General features: G+C 39.3%; 1 pseudogene across 1 annotated transcript in view; it reads right to left on the bottom strand.

Annotated features, from left to right (window-relative positions):
• LOC308092844 (contactin-associated protein-like 4) overlaps nucleotides 1-16,833 on the bottom strand; it is a 209,148-nt pseudogene that overhangs the window by 1,749 nt on the left and 190,566 nt on the right. Inside the window, exons 22-24 of the transcript in view lie at nucleotides 9,809-9,896; nucleotides 4,105-4,323; nucleotides 2,080-2,151 (exon numbers count right to left, since the gene is read on the bottom strand). The product of the transcript in view is annotated as a contactin-associated protein-like 4 (transcript). The remainder of the gene's footprint in view (nucleotides 1-2,079; nucleotides 2,152-4,104; nucleotides 4,324-9,808; nucleotides 9,897-16,833) is intronic.

The raw sequence follows: 16,833 nt of genomic DNA, 5'->3' as shown, positions 1-16,833 counted from the left end.
TTATTTGGGGGCCCACTTGCAGTACCCTCACAGCCCACCAGTGGGGCCCCGGCCCACAGGTTGGGAACCACTAGGACTTGTATAGCAGCAATAATTCTGACTGGATGATATACAGTATACTGAGTTTTGACATTTTTGACACATTTCAATACATAATAAATTAAGACTACTGCCAACACAGTATAGGAAACTGTAAAACGGGCAGAACTCCTGTGAAACTCAATTATACTTTTGCTCTTTGATGCCACATAAACCCAGCTCTGAAATTAGCATAGCGGAGATTTGTGTGAATATTTGAGAAGCCGTGAAAAGAGTGGGATTTGTCCCAACTTTTCTCCCTTGAGCTTTCACTTTGATCAAGTTGGAGAGTGTAACTTAATCCATTACGACCGGGAACGCATCTCTGTAACCACTTTATCTATACTTTGGGCTATTCAAAAATAGCAGATCTACAAGCTCATAGCGCGGCACCGAGTGCCACGCTATGAGCTTGCAGATCTGCTATTTATGAAAAATGGATACAATTTGTGCAAATCTTTGAATATATGTTTTTAAAGCCAAATTTTTAAAACTCAAATCTTTGCTTCTGGGGGTCCCTAGAACAAAATATTTTGCGATGGGGGTCCGCGGCTAAATATATATAATTTTGGGGGTCCTTGACATGAAGAAGTTTGAGAACCACTGATATAGCAACATACGTTTTTTTCAAAGAAACGGTTAGGATTTAGAAGACATTTGTAGAATATATTCAAAGATTTGCACAAATGTTCACGATTTTTCAAAAATAGCAGATCTACAAGCTCATAGCGCGGGATTGTAGATCTGTCATTTTTGAAAAGCCAAAGAAATCTAAAATGACAGAGATGTGTTCCCGGAGTGAATGGGTTACATTTATAAGGGATCAAACAGTATTACCATTACGATCGGTTTTAATCTGCACTTAAAACATGCAATCCTCTTTCTGACCACTGTCTGCCTTTTGTTGAATGGAGTTGAAGTTGAAAAAAAAGAAGAAGAAATCCACAGAGAGGGATTTTGTTATGCCGCAAGGCACTTCATTATTACAAGAGGGACCCTTTACCCCTTTTAAAAACTATACTTACGGACTCAATTTAACACTGCATTACAGTGCAATGCCCATGCATTTGAAGATAACGGCAAAAATGTTCTTTAATCAGCTATTTCAATTCTGCCAAAAGTTTAATTCGCTGTGCTGTCGCCTGTGCACTCAGACACAGAGAGGCTGTTAAACGGACATGCTTTTCCAGCTCCTTTTTGCCGTCTCTTATAAGTCTTACTTGAAGTGTATTGTGTATGTTTCTCATCATTAAAGGGATATTTCACTTTCAAACATGTTTGGGGTCATTTTAACCAGTGTTGATTTCGTCGACTAAAACTATGACGAAAAATGTTCGTTGACTACCTTTTTTCACTGACAAAAACTAAATCAAAATATCGACAATTTCATCAACAAATAAAAACTAGACTAAAATGTTAGTGAGGGACGAGTGGAGAAGAGATCCAGTAGAACTAAAAGACAAGTCATTTTATGTTTGGTGGCACCACTTGAAAATGGATTGAAAACCACTTGAAAATAGCCGATCTACAAGCTCACAACGCATCGCGCTGCGACGGGTTGTGAGGTTGTAGATCGGCTATTTTCAGCATTTCAGCCATTACGACACCATCAAGGCACCGCCACAATACATTATAGTCGACTAAATCAACTGTAGATTTAGTCAGTGCCTTATATCCCAACACATCCATTATATTCATTTTATAACACACACCCCTTCCTATACAAACCCATTGTAACTTTTCCGTTGTAACCTCCGTTGTAACCATGGTTAGATTCATTGAAAACACACATCCTTGATTCTGGTGACTAATATGTTCATGTTTTTTCAATCACTTTTTTCATTTATGAAATGTTTTTCATTTTCCAAAGAAATTCAAAAACATAACATAACTAAAACAGAACTGTAAACTATCAGGGAGTAAATGGACAGTCATCCATAAAATGCAAACAACACACCAATGGTTTTATGAGTATAAAACATAACCTCCTACATACAGTACCTCCGATGAGAGCAGAGTCATTCCTGATGGCATTGACTAAAGGTTGACCTGTACCCACTGAACCAGACTGGTCTATAGCAGAGAAAGAGAGAGAAGAGGAAAAGAAAGGAGAGAGAAGACAAGAAGAGTGAACGAGAGCCCACTGAACCAGACCGGTCTATAGCCTGAGAAAGAGAGGAGAGAAAAACTAAGGAGAAAGAGAGAGAAGACGAGAGGAGTGAATGAGAGATAGAAGAAGAAAGGGAAAAAATGTCAGAATTGCAGACGAGAGAAAGAGAAGCCTGAACAGGGACGTGCAAATCGGAGGTAAACACAATTAAAGAAAGGATGAAACAGAGAGATGAAATATCATATGGAAAAGAGAGAAACCAAAGAAAGGGTGAAAAAGAGAACAAAGAGGAAACATGAACTAGATAGATCTGTGTAGAAGAACAGTGGAAACAAACAAGCTTTAGAGAGGAGAACATGTAACCATAGTGACCATGAGCATTATTATACCACAGCTCATCTCTAATGGACTTCAGCATTCAACATTAATAAGCAGCATGAATGAATGACCACAGGGGAAAGACAAGCCAAAGGAATCTACCCACTCTGGTCACAAATCAATAACCTTCATCATTATCTGGCCGTTTGACAAGGAGGATGCTGTGTCTGTACTGGAGGTTTCAGAGCCCAGCTGTCACACACAGATCGGACAATTACAGGAAAGGAAAACTTGAGCATGCTATCTGCGTGTCATAAGTTATAATGTCATTCAATTACATATGAATAAAATATCTTGGGCTGTCATGTTTTTGCCCATGCATGTCAACTTTTGCATACTAGTATTTGGCTGTCTCTGCACAGCCAAATACTAGTATGCCAAAGTTGACATGGGCAAAAACATGACAGCCCAAGATATTTTATTCATAATAAAAATGGGAATAAGAATGGGAATGTCCCATAATGAAATGGGACATTCTGCATAATGAGTACTTTTGCACTTTTACTCAAGCACATTTCGAATTCTGGACTTTTACATGTAACAGAGCATAGGCGGCGGGTAATGAAGGCTAGGGTAGGCTAAGCCTTCCCAAATGTTATGCTGGGAAATTCTGGGAATTGTGCAAATTATATATAATATATGTGTGCAGCATTATTTAGTACATTTTTTGATAATAAATCAGTCAAATCAGGCAAAAATTAGAATTAAATAACCTAACCCTAACCTAACCCTAACCCTAACCCTATAACCGAAATAAAGTAACCAAAAACCAAAAAGAAACTAAATCCGCCCAGAAACCGCTTTTTTTTTACGGATTTCGGCGCCCGCGTGCTTTGCGCCCGGCCGACCCCCAGCCTTCCCAATTGTCAAGCTCACTGTAACAGAGTCTTAATCAATATTGCAGAATTGACACTTTTACTTAAAGGTAGGGTAAGTGATATATTTTGGTTAAAACAAAAAGTATTTAGTTAAAAGGTTAAAGCACTATATTCTGATAGTAATCATTGCTATAGAGTGTTTGTTCAGTAACAGGAGTCTCCCCGTCTCTCCAGCTCTTTAATAAACAGAAAATACATTTTCCGGTAGGTGTCAAAATCTCAGCCAATCAGGAGAAAGTACCCATTCTTAAGCTTCAGTTTTTATAGTGTTCCAGTTCCAATTGTGTCAGCTCATTTCTTAGTGTCATCACTTCCAATTTCACTTGTTTAATCTATATCCTGATTGAGTTCTCTATCCTGATTGGATAAAATTGGAAATGAAACTGAAACTGAAACGAAAACGCATTTTCTGTTTTATAAAGAGCTGGAGAGACAAGGAGACTCCTGTTACTGAACAAACACTCTATAGCAATGAGTACTATCAGAATATAGAGCTATTTAACACTTATTTTAACCAAAGCAAATCACTTACCCTACCTTTAAGTAAAACATTTGAGTACATTTTCCACCACTGATTTTAATTTACAAATCCCTCTGCTTGAGACTCAGCCTCTCTCTCTCTCTCTCTCTCTCTCTCTCTCGCTCTCTCTCTGCTCCTACCTGATTGGTGGCGCGTGGTTTCCGCTGCGTGGGGATTGGCCGGGGAGGAGGAGCCACAGTTGGAGCGGGCCAGCGGTCCGGTGATGGTGACGGGGCTGGTGTCAGGGTACAGCAGGGCCGCTTTGAGGGGACTGACGCCGTTGAACCGGACCACAGAGAGACAGCCTGTAAAACCCTGAGCCGCCAGCCTGGACAGCTCTGGATCCAACTCCTCTGGATCTGGAGAGAGAGAGAGAGAGAGAGAGAGAGAGAGAGAGAGAGAGAGAGAGAGAGAGAGAGAGAGAGAGAGAGAGAGAGAGAGGGGCGAAGATACAGGAGGAGAGAGTAAAGACTTATTACTTATTATCTGTTGCATAACAATGTCATAAAATTGGGATTAACCACTTAAAAACCCTATGTATGTCTTCCTTTTTCCATCTACACACCAAATCCCTTCGCCCGAAAAGAGCCAATCTAAACGTGTTGAGAGCTTGTAGATCTGCAATTTTTTGGCCACATGTTCACGCACACGCACGCACGCACACACACACGCACACAGACACACACACACACACACACACACGCACACACACACACGCACACACACACACACACACACGCACACACACACATATTAATCTGTGTGAGCCCATGCAGAGCAGAGGCTGTGGGAGCCCAGTAGTACTCTAACCCAGGGGTCTTCAACAGGGGGTCAGATGCCCCTAGTGGATCCTCACAGATACTGCAGGGGGGGCCGCCAAATCTTTGTGCGATATAGGGACTCTCATTTTAGTATTTTTTACATGAATCACTTGAACCCTCTCGTATATCCCTCCCATTAGCCCAAAACAGCAATAGTATTTTCGGCGAAGAGGTTTGGGTGTTACAGGGGGAAAAAAGAGCAGACCAAGTACTGAGCCAAAGGTCAAGTTTACAAAGTATTGAGGGTTTAAAGGGGAATTTTGAACTAAGGTTTTCCTACCTTTTCTATGATGTTATGATATCTTAGGATGAATGGTACAGTAGAAACATTTCATAACTCCATCCCGGGTCCGCCACAGCTTAAAACGTGCACGGATAGGCCTTGCGCTAGATCGCATATTTTAATTGTTTTTTTTAGTTTTTTTTGGTGAGATCTGACGTTCATAGTGACAGAACACTATGCAAAAAAAAACAAAAAAAACCTAAAGGCGGTTACACACCGGCGAATATGCGAATATACGCAAAATTCGGACTTGTTCCGAATAATTAAAAGACGCTTTTTTTCGCTCCGCGAAACTGGTGTGGAAGCTTGCATTGACTTTATAAGGTTTTTAAAAAAAATGTAATATTCGCATGAAAAAAATCGCCCCGGTGTGTAAGGACCTTAAGTCTCGCTAGACGAGATTGAAATCTCGATATTGAAATCTCGTCTAGCGAGACTTCTGTTTTGTTTTGTTTTTGACAGTGTTCTGTCACTATGAACGTCAGATCTAAAAAAAAAAGCTATTAAAATATGCAATCTAGGCCAAGGCCTATTGGCGCACGTTTTAGGCTGTGGCGGACCCAGGATGGAGTTATGATTTTTTTTCTACTGTACCATTCATCCTAAGATATCATAACATCATAGACAAGGTAAGAAGACCTTAGTCCAAAATCCTCCTTTAAGTGGTTAAATGTCTGAAAACACACATTTGATTTAAAACATGAATTCAATAGTAGTGGTGGGGGTCCTGCTTCATCAACCTCTCAGCAACGTTGAAGACCCCCTGCTATAAACAGCAGCAGTGTTTTGTTCACAGGGCTGAGCTGTGAATGTGTGAACAAACTGTACTGTACTGTACTGTACTGTACTGTACTGTACTGTACTGTACTGTACTGTACTGTACTGTACTGTACTGTACTGTACTGTAACCAGGACACATCTGCATCTTTATGACAGCAGTCAAAACAGCATGGAGGAGATCCTGTGACACACTCAAGGTTTTACTGCCGCTCTCTCTCCCTCTCTCTCTCTCTCTATATATATATATATATCTTCCTCTCTCTCTGCTCCTATACTCCTCATCTTCATAGAGCCTATATATTTTCAGCAGCCCTTCATCCTCAATGTTCTGCTCTCTGTCTTATTATCTCTCTCTGTGCTGCAGAGACTGTGAATATCGTTTTATAACAGGCTTCTCACATTCTTACTCCTCTCTCACTCTGTCTAATTTATCTCTCTCTCTCTCCCTCCGTCCCTCTCTCTCACTCACTCCTTCCTTCCTCATGTGTCGTTCCTATCCACCGCCCTTCTCTTTCTCTGTCCCCTCGGGGCCCTCTTTACCCTGACACCCCTCTCACTCTGTCAACAGTGTCTCTGTATTCCTCATATAGTTCTATATATCACTTAGGCAGATGGGTGTCAGCGCTGGCAGGATGTATGTACAGAGTACTGAGAATGTAGCACGGCCTGTCTGGTCTCAGTGTGACGTGATGACTGATGATTCCTCTCTGACGTGACCCACCCTGTCAGAACGCACCACAACACACCATTACGCCATCCCACACACAGAGGAGTGACTGTACATATCATATGCTTATACATGACCAGTGGTGGAAAGTAACTAAGTACATTTACTCAAGTACTGTACTTAAGTACAATGTTGAGGTATTTGTACTTTACTTGAGTATTTCCAATTTCCAATACTTTTACTTCTACTCCACTACATCTCAGAGGCAAATATTGTACTTTTACTCCACTACAATTCTTTGAAATTGTTTGTTACTAGTTACTTTTCAGATATAAACTATGATATAATGAAACATACATTAACCACTTTAGCCCTATTTTATACCTAGGCTATTTGAAAATAGCAGATCTACAAGCTCACAACGCGTCGCATCGCGACGCGTTGTGAGCTTGTAGATCGGCTATTTTCAAATATTTAGTACTTTTACTTTTGGTACTTTAAGTACATTTTGATGCCAATACTTTTGTACTTTTACTCAATTACATTTTTTATTCTGGACTTTTACTTGTAACAGAGTATTTTTACATTGCAGTATTGGTACTTTTACTTAAGTAAATAATTTAAGTACTTTTTACACCACTGTACATGACCCAGACCAAGTGTCTTTTCATTAGTGCTTTACTCTAGCTGAGTTACAGCCCAGATAGCAGTGATGTTAGACCACACTGATGTTCAGTATCACACACCCAGCATTCTCTCTTATTAATTATAGTTAACTAACGTTTAATAATAGTAATGAATTGCATTCTTATAGCGCTTTTCCAAGTGCTCAAAGAACTTTACAATGGTTCATTGATTCATACAGGGGGGGGGGGGGGGTGGGCATTGGGAGGTGACGCGGCGAACAGTCTACGCCCAGCGACCTCACTTTTCCCACGTTCACACACCAATGGTGGCAAGCTAGCGCCGACCGAATCATTGGAGGCAATGTAGGGTTCAGTGTCTTGCCCAAGGACTCTTGGGACACTAACTCTGGGAGAGCCTGGGATCGAACTGGGAACCTCGCGGTACCCTTCGGACCGTTCTACCGGCCACTCTACCCCTGAGCCACTGCCGCCCCAGACAGAGCATTTCCACTGAGAGAAGCTTGGCTGTCTTGAGGCTATTCTTAAAAATGTTCCTAACAGTTTTTTGAAAATAATCTAAAACATTTTTTTTCAAGATTTTTCAAAAATAGCAGATCTACAAGCTCATAGCGCGGCACTCGGTGCCGCGCTATGAGCTTGCATATCTGCTATTTTTGAATAGCCAAAGAAATCTAAAGTGACACAGATGCGTTCCAGGTCTTAATGGGTTAAATATGAAGTAATGTGTTGGGTTCACACCTCCAGCAAAACAATAACGTTGTCAATTGTTTGACAGACTGTCATGGGAATAAATTCAACCTTTTATCCAATGACTTTGTTGAAAACAAAATAAAATACATGTTTCAGCACAGTGACCAGTGTCATCCCCATAGTGTCATCCCTATAGTCATCCCTATAACAGTGTTACTGTTAACATTACCATTTTTGTCATTTAACATACATTTTCTAATTGGTATTCAGTCGGTCTTCATTGACTCAGTCAGTGCGTGTCTGTTTACGCTCATGTTTGAGATGGAATCATCGCTGTGTGCAGTCTATGACTTCTAAACCATACTACCGTTATAGCCTTGGATTATGATTCATTATGTTTGATTGCAGGCTGTCGACTCCCACCTTCCATCTGTACGTACTTTCCCTTTTTCTCATTACCATATAATGTGTGTCTGAAGTTCCTGATCATCACCGTTGTCTGAAGTGCTTCGCTTCCACAGTTCAGCGACATTCATTGTATTATTCATCACAATAATGTCTGCTTTACTGAACATACAAAGGCCGTAACCAGCACTTGATACGCGTGATATTTAAATTCTCTATATAGCTTTTTAATCCATCAAGACCGGGAACGCATCTGTGTCATTTTAAGATTTCTTTGGGCTATTCAAAAATAGCAGATCTACAAGCTCATAGCACGGCACAGAGTGCCGTGCTATGAGCTTGTAGATCTGCTATATTTTTTGTTTAATCGTTACAATTTGTGCAAGTCTTTGAATATATATATATTATTTTGTTCCAGGGACCCCCCAGAAGCAAATACTGGATTTAAAAATGTTCGCTTTAAAAAAAGAAAGACAATAGCAGATCTGCTTGTATATCTGCTATTTTTGAATAGCCAAAGTATAAAATAATGGTTAAAGTGGTTAGAATCTAAAATGACAGATGCTTTCCCCGTCTTAATGGGTTAAATGTATATCCAGTAAATCCTATTTGATCACTTACGTGGGTGGTACTGTACCGTATGCACGCTTAGTGCTGAAATAGCTCTCTGGCTCGCATCCCAGCTACGAGTTAATGTCATCCTTTTGTGAATAATATTTCCCTTAACATCTTAAAAGCACCAGCGGTGAAAGTAGTTTTTCTTTGGTTTTTCCATTAGCTGTTTCTATAGACGGTAGCCCTTTCTAGTCTCCTCAGACAGACACCAAATTGATGTAACCCTATAAAACAGTTCAAAATAGTGGTTTGACGGCAGCACGACTCAGCACAATGTTAGTCAAATCAGTCTGTCTGAGTGTTGTGGAATTGAAAAAGCCTTTTCTATGAGAGCTGCCTCGCGTCTGGTACAAAGTCGTAGAACTTTTAGTTAGAAAGCATGCTACATTTGATTTAAAAGAGACCCAAATAGTCCACTTTAGGAACAATTTGGTGCGTTTGCATTGTAAAGGTTGAAAATCAGTATATATTAGCCTGTGTTGTTCAATAAAGGGTGTCTAGGCAACTCGGACCCTCATGGGGGCGAGTACTTTCAGGATACCTTCTCCACCACAATTCCAACATATTGGACACATTCCAGTATTTTATGCCTTTCATTATTTTCAAGAAAAAAATGCCTTACAGTATATCGCTGACTTTACTTTCATTATTATGCTCAAGGCAAGAAAATGCACCTTATGTCACTATACCTCACACGTGTGTTTTGCAGGCACTGTCCAAAGAAAAACCTCACTTCAAAGTGGATTTTAATCTCTGCATAAAGATTTAAGGAAGTTATGCTTAGAACGCTTACAAGAAGAGTTCCTATCTACAGTCATGGAGTACTTTGTTGGAAGTTTGGAAGTACTTTGTTTGACGGAAATAACTTTTAATGAATAAAGCCTAAGACGGACAATCCTGGTGAGAGTTGTGTAGTCTGTAATATCTATCACTCACCATGCACTCTGCCAAGAACCAGTGATTTAATGGCATTAAATTCTCTATCGGACGTCAAGTTGAAGTCTTCTCTGCTGTTCTGGTCAACCTGGAACAAACATGATGAGCAATATTAACATTGGTGTTCTTTGTAAAAAATATATTAAAACAGCAGATCAAGAAATTATGCATTCTGGTCAACCTGAAATTCCTTAAACTTTGTAGTTTAGGGAAAATGTTCTTAAATTCTTGTTTACTTTATTTGAAAAGTGTTAATGCAAGTTAAAACAATTAGAGAATATAACACAATAAAGTCCAGGACTTGGAAACGTCCCCCCCCCCCCTCCCCTCCTCTGTTTCTTATTTACAAATCAAACCCTGGTCACATTATTCATCTGACTTATATCTCACTTTGAGTAAATACGCTTCACATGCAAAACAGCTCTCTGGGAACAGCTGAGTAGGAGAACGGTTGGTCTATAAATCATTAGTGTTTTCTTTTCACCCTCCTCTGCACACAGCAACAGGAATGTGACTGCACTGCACACAGTGTTGGAAGAAATACTGACATGTCTTTACCTAAGTAAAAGTATCAATACCACAATGTAGAAACACAAGTAAAAGTCCGGTGTTCAAAATTTACTTGAGTAAAAGTACAACGGTATTGGCATCAAAATATACTTAAAGTACCACAAGTAAAAATAGTCATTATGCAGAATATCCTGCATTTCACAAGTTCAAAATGTATTAAAATCTTTTGAAAATAGCAGATCTACAAGCTCACAATGCGTCGCATCGCGACGCATTGTGAGCTTGTAGATTGGCTATTTACAAATAGCCAAAGTACAGTATTGTATAGGGTTGAAGTGGTTAATGTACGTTTTGTGATAATAATCAAAAAGTAACTAAAGTTTTCAAATAATTGTAGTGGAGTAGAAGTAAAAGTACAGATAATTGGAAATAAATAAATAAAGTAAATAAAAACTCAACAAGTACAATACTTGAGTAAATGCACTTAAGTTACTTATTTACACCACTGACTGCACATTCAGGGAGATCTAAGGTGCTTAATTCACCTCCTCTGACACCTGCAGATTAATTATAAAGTCAACTAGTTGTGAACTATGTGGAGCGAAACGTTTTGCTGAACGGGGAAGAAGCTGGGGGCAGCGACGTGATGAATCTCTGTCATGTTTTACCTCTACAGTTTACAGGGGGAAAAGGGTAGACATTTTTTTAGACCATTTTTCAAGAGGATGGGATTCTCTAATGAAGGCAGTTCCTCCCAAAAGTTGTCTCAAACATGGGAAACCATGCAAAACCAAAACATGTAATGCCCTACCGACTCCCTACCCAATCTCAAAACTAACCTAAAAGAATGGCCATTCAGTGCCATTGATGTGTAACACGTAGGGCTGTAGTCGAGACCACCTAAAGCGAGTCCAAGTCAGTACCAAGTCCGAGGGGGGGCGAGTCCGAGTCAAGACCGAGTCCGGGAGGCCAGGGAGGGGGTCGAGTCCGAGTCAAGACCGAGACCGACGGGGGGCGAGACCGAGTCAAGACCGAGACCATATTTTTTTTTTTTTTTTTTTTTTATAGGTACAGAAAACAATCTTGATCTGAAACACTGCAATTATATGTTTCTGACTTTGGAAAAGCTCAAAATTAGGTATGCCTGGCCTACTACAATGAGCTCTATTCAATAAGTATGCATAATGTGTGAAAATGTGTATTGTCACTATGTGTAAATAAATGTACATGGCACTTTTATGTAAAAATATTACAAAATGTTTGATTCATTCAAATATTTATTTGAAATAACAAGTAAGTAACATAGCCAGAACACAATGCTTTTTGCTAAACACAACTGTGCTGTACAAGCTCATTTTAACCACAAAAAAGAAACAAAAACAAATCACCTTTAACACGACTGCCTGACTGGAATGTGTAGCCATAAAATTAAATCAAAGTGTGGTTGCATTTCAAAAACACAAGAGAATGCAGCATGGTGTGACCTAAACTAGCACGATGGGGTCTCATAATAAGTCCTCCTGCACTAAAAAATCCTCTCCACCGGTGCTGAGGAGGCAGGGACTGACAGAACCTTCATCGCTAAAATGCCAAGTTGTGGGAATCTGTCTTGGTTTTCAACCCAGAAGACAAGTGCATCAGCATCATTGTTCTCAATTGCATCAAAGTACTTGGTGACTTGTGATGCAATACTTGCATCCTGGGTTGTTGAGCTACGTTTCTTGTGCGCTTTGTAGCGGGACAGGAGACGAGGACATTTCGCTGCTGGTGGTGAGTCACCTCATCCAATGGTGTAAAATAAAGTAATTAAGTACATTTACTCAAGTACTGTACAACTTAAGTACAATGTTGAGGTATTTTTTTTTACTACTGGATTATTTCCAATTTTCAATACTTTTACTTCTACTCATATCAGAGGCAAATATTGTACTTTTACTCGACTACAATTATTTGAAAACGTAGTTTGCAGCAGATATAAATTATTACATAACAAAAATATATTAACCACTTTAGCCATATTTTATACCATAGAGTAGACTATTTGAAAATAGCAGATCTACAAGCTCACAATTGTGAGCTTGTAGATCGGCTATTTTCAAATATTTTAGTACTTTCACTTTTGGTACTTTTACTCAAGTAACAGTTTGAACACAGCTCAATTACTTTTACAGAGTATTTGCCTCATGCATACAGGTTGATGCTTTTATATTCATGGTGAAAATGTTTCTGGATGTAGGCCTACTTATTGTTTTATTGTATGAAATAAATAATAGGATTGATAGAATTATAGAAATAGAATTGATCTTAATATGAAAAGCAGAAAGAGGTCAGTCTCCCTGTGCGCAATTACGCACAATGTGGTACAACTTACAAGAGAATAGATAATTTAAGTGATTTGTACATTACATGTAGGTATATCTCCAGACAAGCCGACGACAGCATCGGTCAGGATCTAATGTTAATTAATGTTTTTAGTTTTGCTGCTTGGACTGATATATTTACTGCAGTGAGTGACACAGTATAATGTGCGCAAGGAAACCTTACTGAAAGCAGTCTCTATTCATCTTTAGATGATTAGAGACTGATGATTAAAACAACCACAGGCTACACAGTGAACACACAATAAATAAATAAACACCTGTTCGTGGATATAATTTTAAAAGAATATAAACTAGAGGGACAGGACTGCTGGTGTTCTGCTGCTGCTGCGCTGTCAACTGCTGCAAGATGATGTGCGCCAAGAAAGCTGTCCATAAGCGCCAGACAGCTCTCTTATAATGTTAATGTGAATGGGCTCCTCATAATATGGGTATAATAAAATTATTTCATTGCATTGTAGTGACTTGGTCTTGGACTCGAGTGGACTCGGTGGGGGTAGAGTCCCGAGTCCCTTAGTCCGAGTCCGAGTCAAGACCGAGTCAAATTATGGGCGAGACCGAGTCAAGACCGAGTCAAACTATGGGTGAGACCGAGACAAGACCGAGTAAATCAAAAAGCGGTCTCGAGACCGGTCTCGAGACCGAGACCGGTCTCGAGTACTACAGCCCTACGTCCATTTTTTCCAAAGCCCAGAGTGTCAAAGACGTGTGACAAGTCCAAACCGTGTTGAAGTCCACCCCATGAAGTCTTGAATTCGTCGATTTTTTAAAAGTTTTTGTCGCATTCCTAAGCAAATAATTTGATGACCGGGTGCGCTTCCAGTGTAGGAGACTCAAAGAGTCTCTATTGAGTCACCTATCAGAAGCGCAGCCGGTCATCAAATTATTGGCTTAGGAATGCGACAAAAAAAATCAAGACTTCATGGGGTGTGTAGTTGATAAAAATGAAGTAATTTTTTAGGTGAAATACTCTTTTAATGGTCAAAAACCTCCACTTCAGCTGTATTTGGGTAAAGTGATGACAAAATAAGGACACATTCAACTATCTGACAATACAATCGCCATACCAACTTTGATGAGGCAGTATTGTGATGTTTTCAATGTTTGTTTTTTTTCCCCCTGAAAAGTTAATGTTTTGGACATACAATAGTTGGTTTTTGCTCGTTCATAAACAGTCAACAACCAATATAGGGTCCCCTGCATGAGTTAAATATGAGTTTCAATCCTATAGGTCCATGCTCCCCTGCAAAGTCTATAGTACATTATGCCCTCCCTGATGTGTGAACTGAGTCTAAGTGGAGAATGATCAGATGGAGAGGGCCCTTAACCCATTCAAACCGGGAACGTCATTTTGAGATTTCTTTGGGCTATAGATATACAAGCTCATAGTGCGGCACCGAGTGCCGCACGATGAGCTTGTAGATCTGCTATTTATTTTGAAAAATCGTGGGTTTTTGAATATATATATTTTTAAAGCGAACATTTGTAACTCAAATCTTTATTTCTGGGGGGATTCTACAAATGTCTTCTAAATCCTTTTTTTTAAACATACGTTGCTATAATATCAGTGGTTCTCAAAAATAACATGTATTTGGCCGTGGATCCCCATCTCAAAATATGTTGTTCCATGGACCCCCAGAAGTTGTAACAGTTAAAAATGTTCGCTTTGAAAAATATATATTAAAAGTTTTGCACAAATCTTCACGATTAAAAAAAAATAGCAGATCTACAAGCTCATAGCGCGGCACTCGGTGCCGCGCTATGAGCTTGTATATCTGCTATTTTTGAATAGCCAAAGTATAAAATAATGCTTTTTTTTTGCTCAAATCTAAAAAGTGACACCGATGCGTTCCAGGTCCGAATGGTTTAAAGGGTCAGACCGTCCGGTCTCTCTGAGATAAGTATAGAAACAGAGGACACCAGGAGTTGGTACTGTACGGCCTACAGGGATTTGGACCTGAGTAAAAGCATTCATCAATGAGACATGTGCTAATGGGAGTCGATATGGCCGTGGTCCACCGTGATGCCCGGCGTTGTTGACCCGTTACAACACAGAGCAAGAGACTGTGTTCCTCCAGGAGACAAAGAACCTTGACTTTATACGGGGTGGATGTTTGTTCTTTTATCACTTTTTCTTTGCTTTTCTTTTGTACTATTTTTAGTTTTAGTATTAAATTAAAGTTTTTAATACATTTGTTTATTTCGGACACTGTTAAAAGACAAAGAATACATAAAATAAACATAATCAACTTAAAATGAGAAAATATAAGACATTTGCAAATATGAAAAAATACATAGTAGGCCTACTCTCGAGTGCTTCGACAAGGGAATTTGATTAAGTTTAAAACTTATCTAGTCCTACCCCTTATTACTCATTGTTATTTTCAATAAAATAACATTTAGAAATACATAAATTGTATTACCGTACATAGTGTATTGAATTTTGTTTAAAAAACCCAAACCCCTGATCTAAATTTGATAAGATTGTGAGAATGGTGCTTTAATTTAATGTATTTTTGGTCATAGTTTTGCATTTTCCAGAATATCTTTATAAAGGGTGAGACAGGAGGAGAAGCGTGACTTACAATAGATGAACCTTCACTTATTTTTATCTTTATATATTCTATGTGCAGGTCTCTATGAATGTATGCATGTATGTGCTGTATCTTGTTTATAATCAGGTTGCATCATTAGTTGCTGGTTGGGTAATACACTGGAATGTTGGTGTTTTAATTGATGTGTCTGATAATCCCATGTGGGATGGGTCAAGCAAACGTCCTGACACGTAAATGAAATATTAATGAATTTATTCATGCATTCATTAATTCGTTCGTTAAATGCATTCCATGTCACTGAACGTCTTAGCCTTCTGATTAATGGATAAATACACGGGGTGCTGCCGCAGTTACCATCCATGATATTAGCTGTTGAATATATTTTGTATTTAGCCTTGCAGTTTCTCTTCATCTGTCCCTTTACGATGTTGTCCCTGTGCCACATGTGTGAGAGTATGTTTGTATCAGGCGTTGCAATATGTATCTAACATCAAAGTAATGTGGACTGCATCCTGCATAAATCTATATTGTGATTACATTGATGTTTAATTGCTCGCTGCAAGCTTGTACTACTGCTACTGCTATTTAAAAATATATATATCTTGAAAGTGTTGAATAATTCAGAATTTATGTTGTAGAGGCTTCTAATGCTTCGATATTATTTAGGACTGTATTAATCTCTAGGTGCTGATTCTTTGTGATTGCCACAAGTGAAAGTGGATGAGGATGAGGTTGTAAGGCTAACCTATTCTTCTATATTCTTCTATATATAGGTTAGGTTGTAAGGCTTACCTATTCTTCTATATTCTTCTATATATAGGTTAGGTTGTAAGTCTAACCTATTCTTCTATGTTCTGAGATGTCCGGTGAACTCGGTCTTTGTTGGGTCACGTCCGGAAGGGAGATATAGTCTTTCACTAAACCCCTTTTTATTGTCTTTGTATTTATCTTCACTGTGAGATTCTATAAGGCTCTGCAGGAACTATCTAATTATCTGACCTTGATCGTAAGATGACTTCACGCTGGCGTCGTGTCCATAATCGGGCATAATGCCGCGCCGTCATCGTCGTCTTGGCAACAATGAACACAAATCTTCTTTTCTAGGCGGTCTCTGACACAAAACATTTTCAGATGGGGGTCCGCGGCCAAAAAATTGGGGGTCCTTGTGGCACGAAAACCAGGAGACCTGGTTCTGCCAGACCCAGAATAAATTCCTTTTCCTTTTATGCCCATGTATGGACGAAAGGGGTACGAAATTGGCTGACTCTATTCAGCACTGTGATTGGCTATAGCGAGACACATGATGACATTAATAACCTATAAATAGGATTATGCACTTCAAAAAAATTCATTTTTGGGCGGTGTAGCCGCCCCTATAAGTGGGGTTGGGACACCTCATTAGCTGTATTGTGATTGGCTCATTAGTACACCCCTAGCTGACTCTATTGTATTGTGATTGGCTAGCGAGACACATGATGACATTAATAACCTATAAATAGGATTATGCACTTGAAGTGAGCTTCCATCACTATGATGACCACTGTGATGACCACACCGCCCACTTCACACTGGGTGTGATTTT

The sequence above is a fragment of the Gymnoscopelus braueri genome (assembly GCF_963280865.1).
Source record: "Gymnoscopelus braueri genome assembly, chromosome: 10".
Lineage (NCBI taxonomy): Eukaryota > Metazoa > Chordata > Actinopteri > Myctophiformes > Myctophidae > Gymnoscopelus > Gymnoscopelus braueri.
Note: the sequence above shows the minus strand (reverse complement) of the source record. Positions and strands in the feature narration are given on the sequence as shown.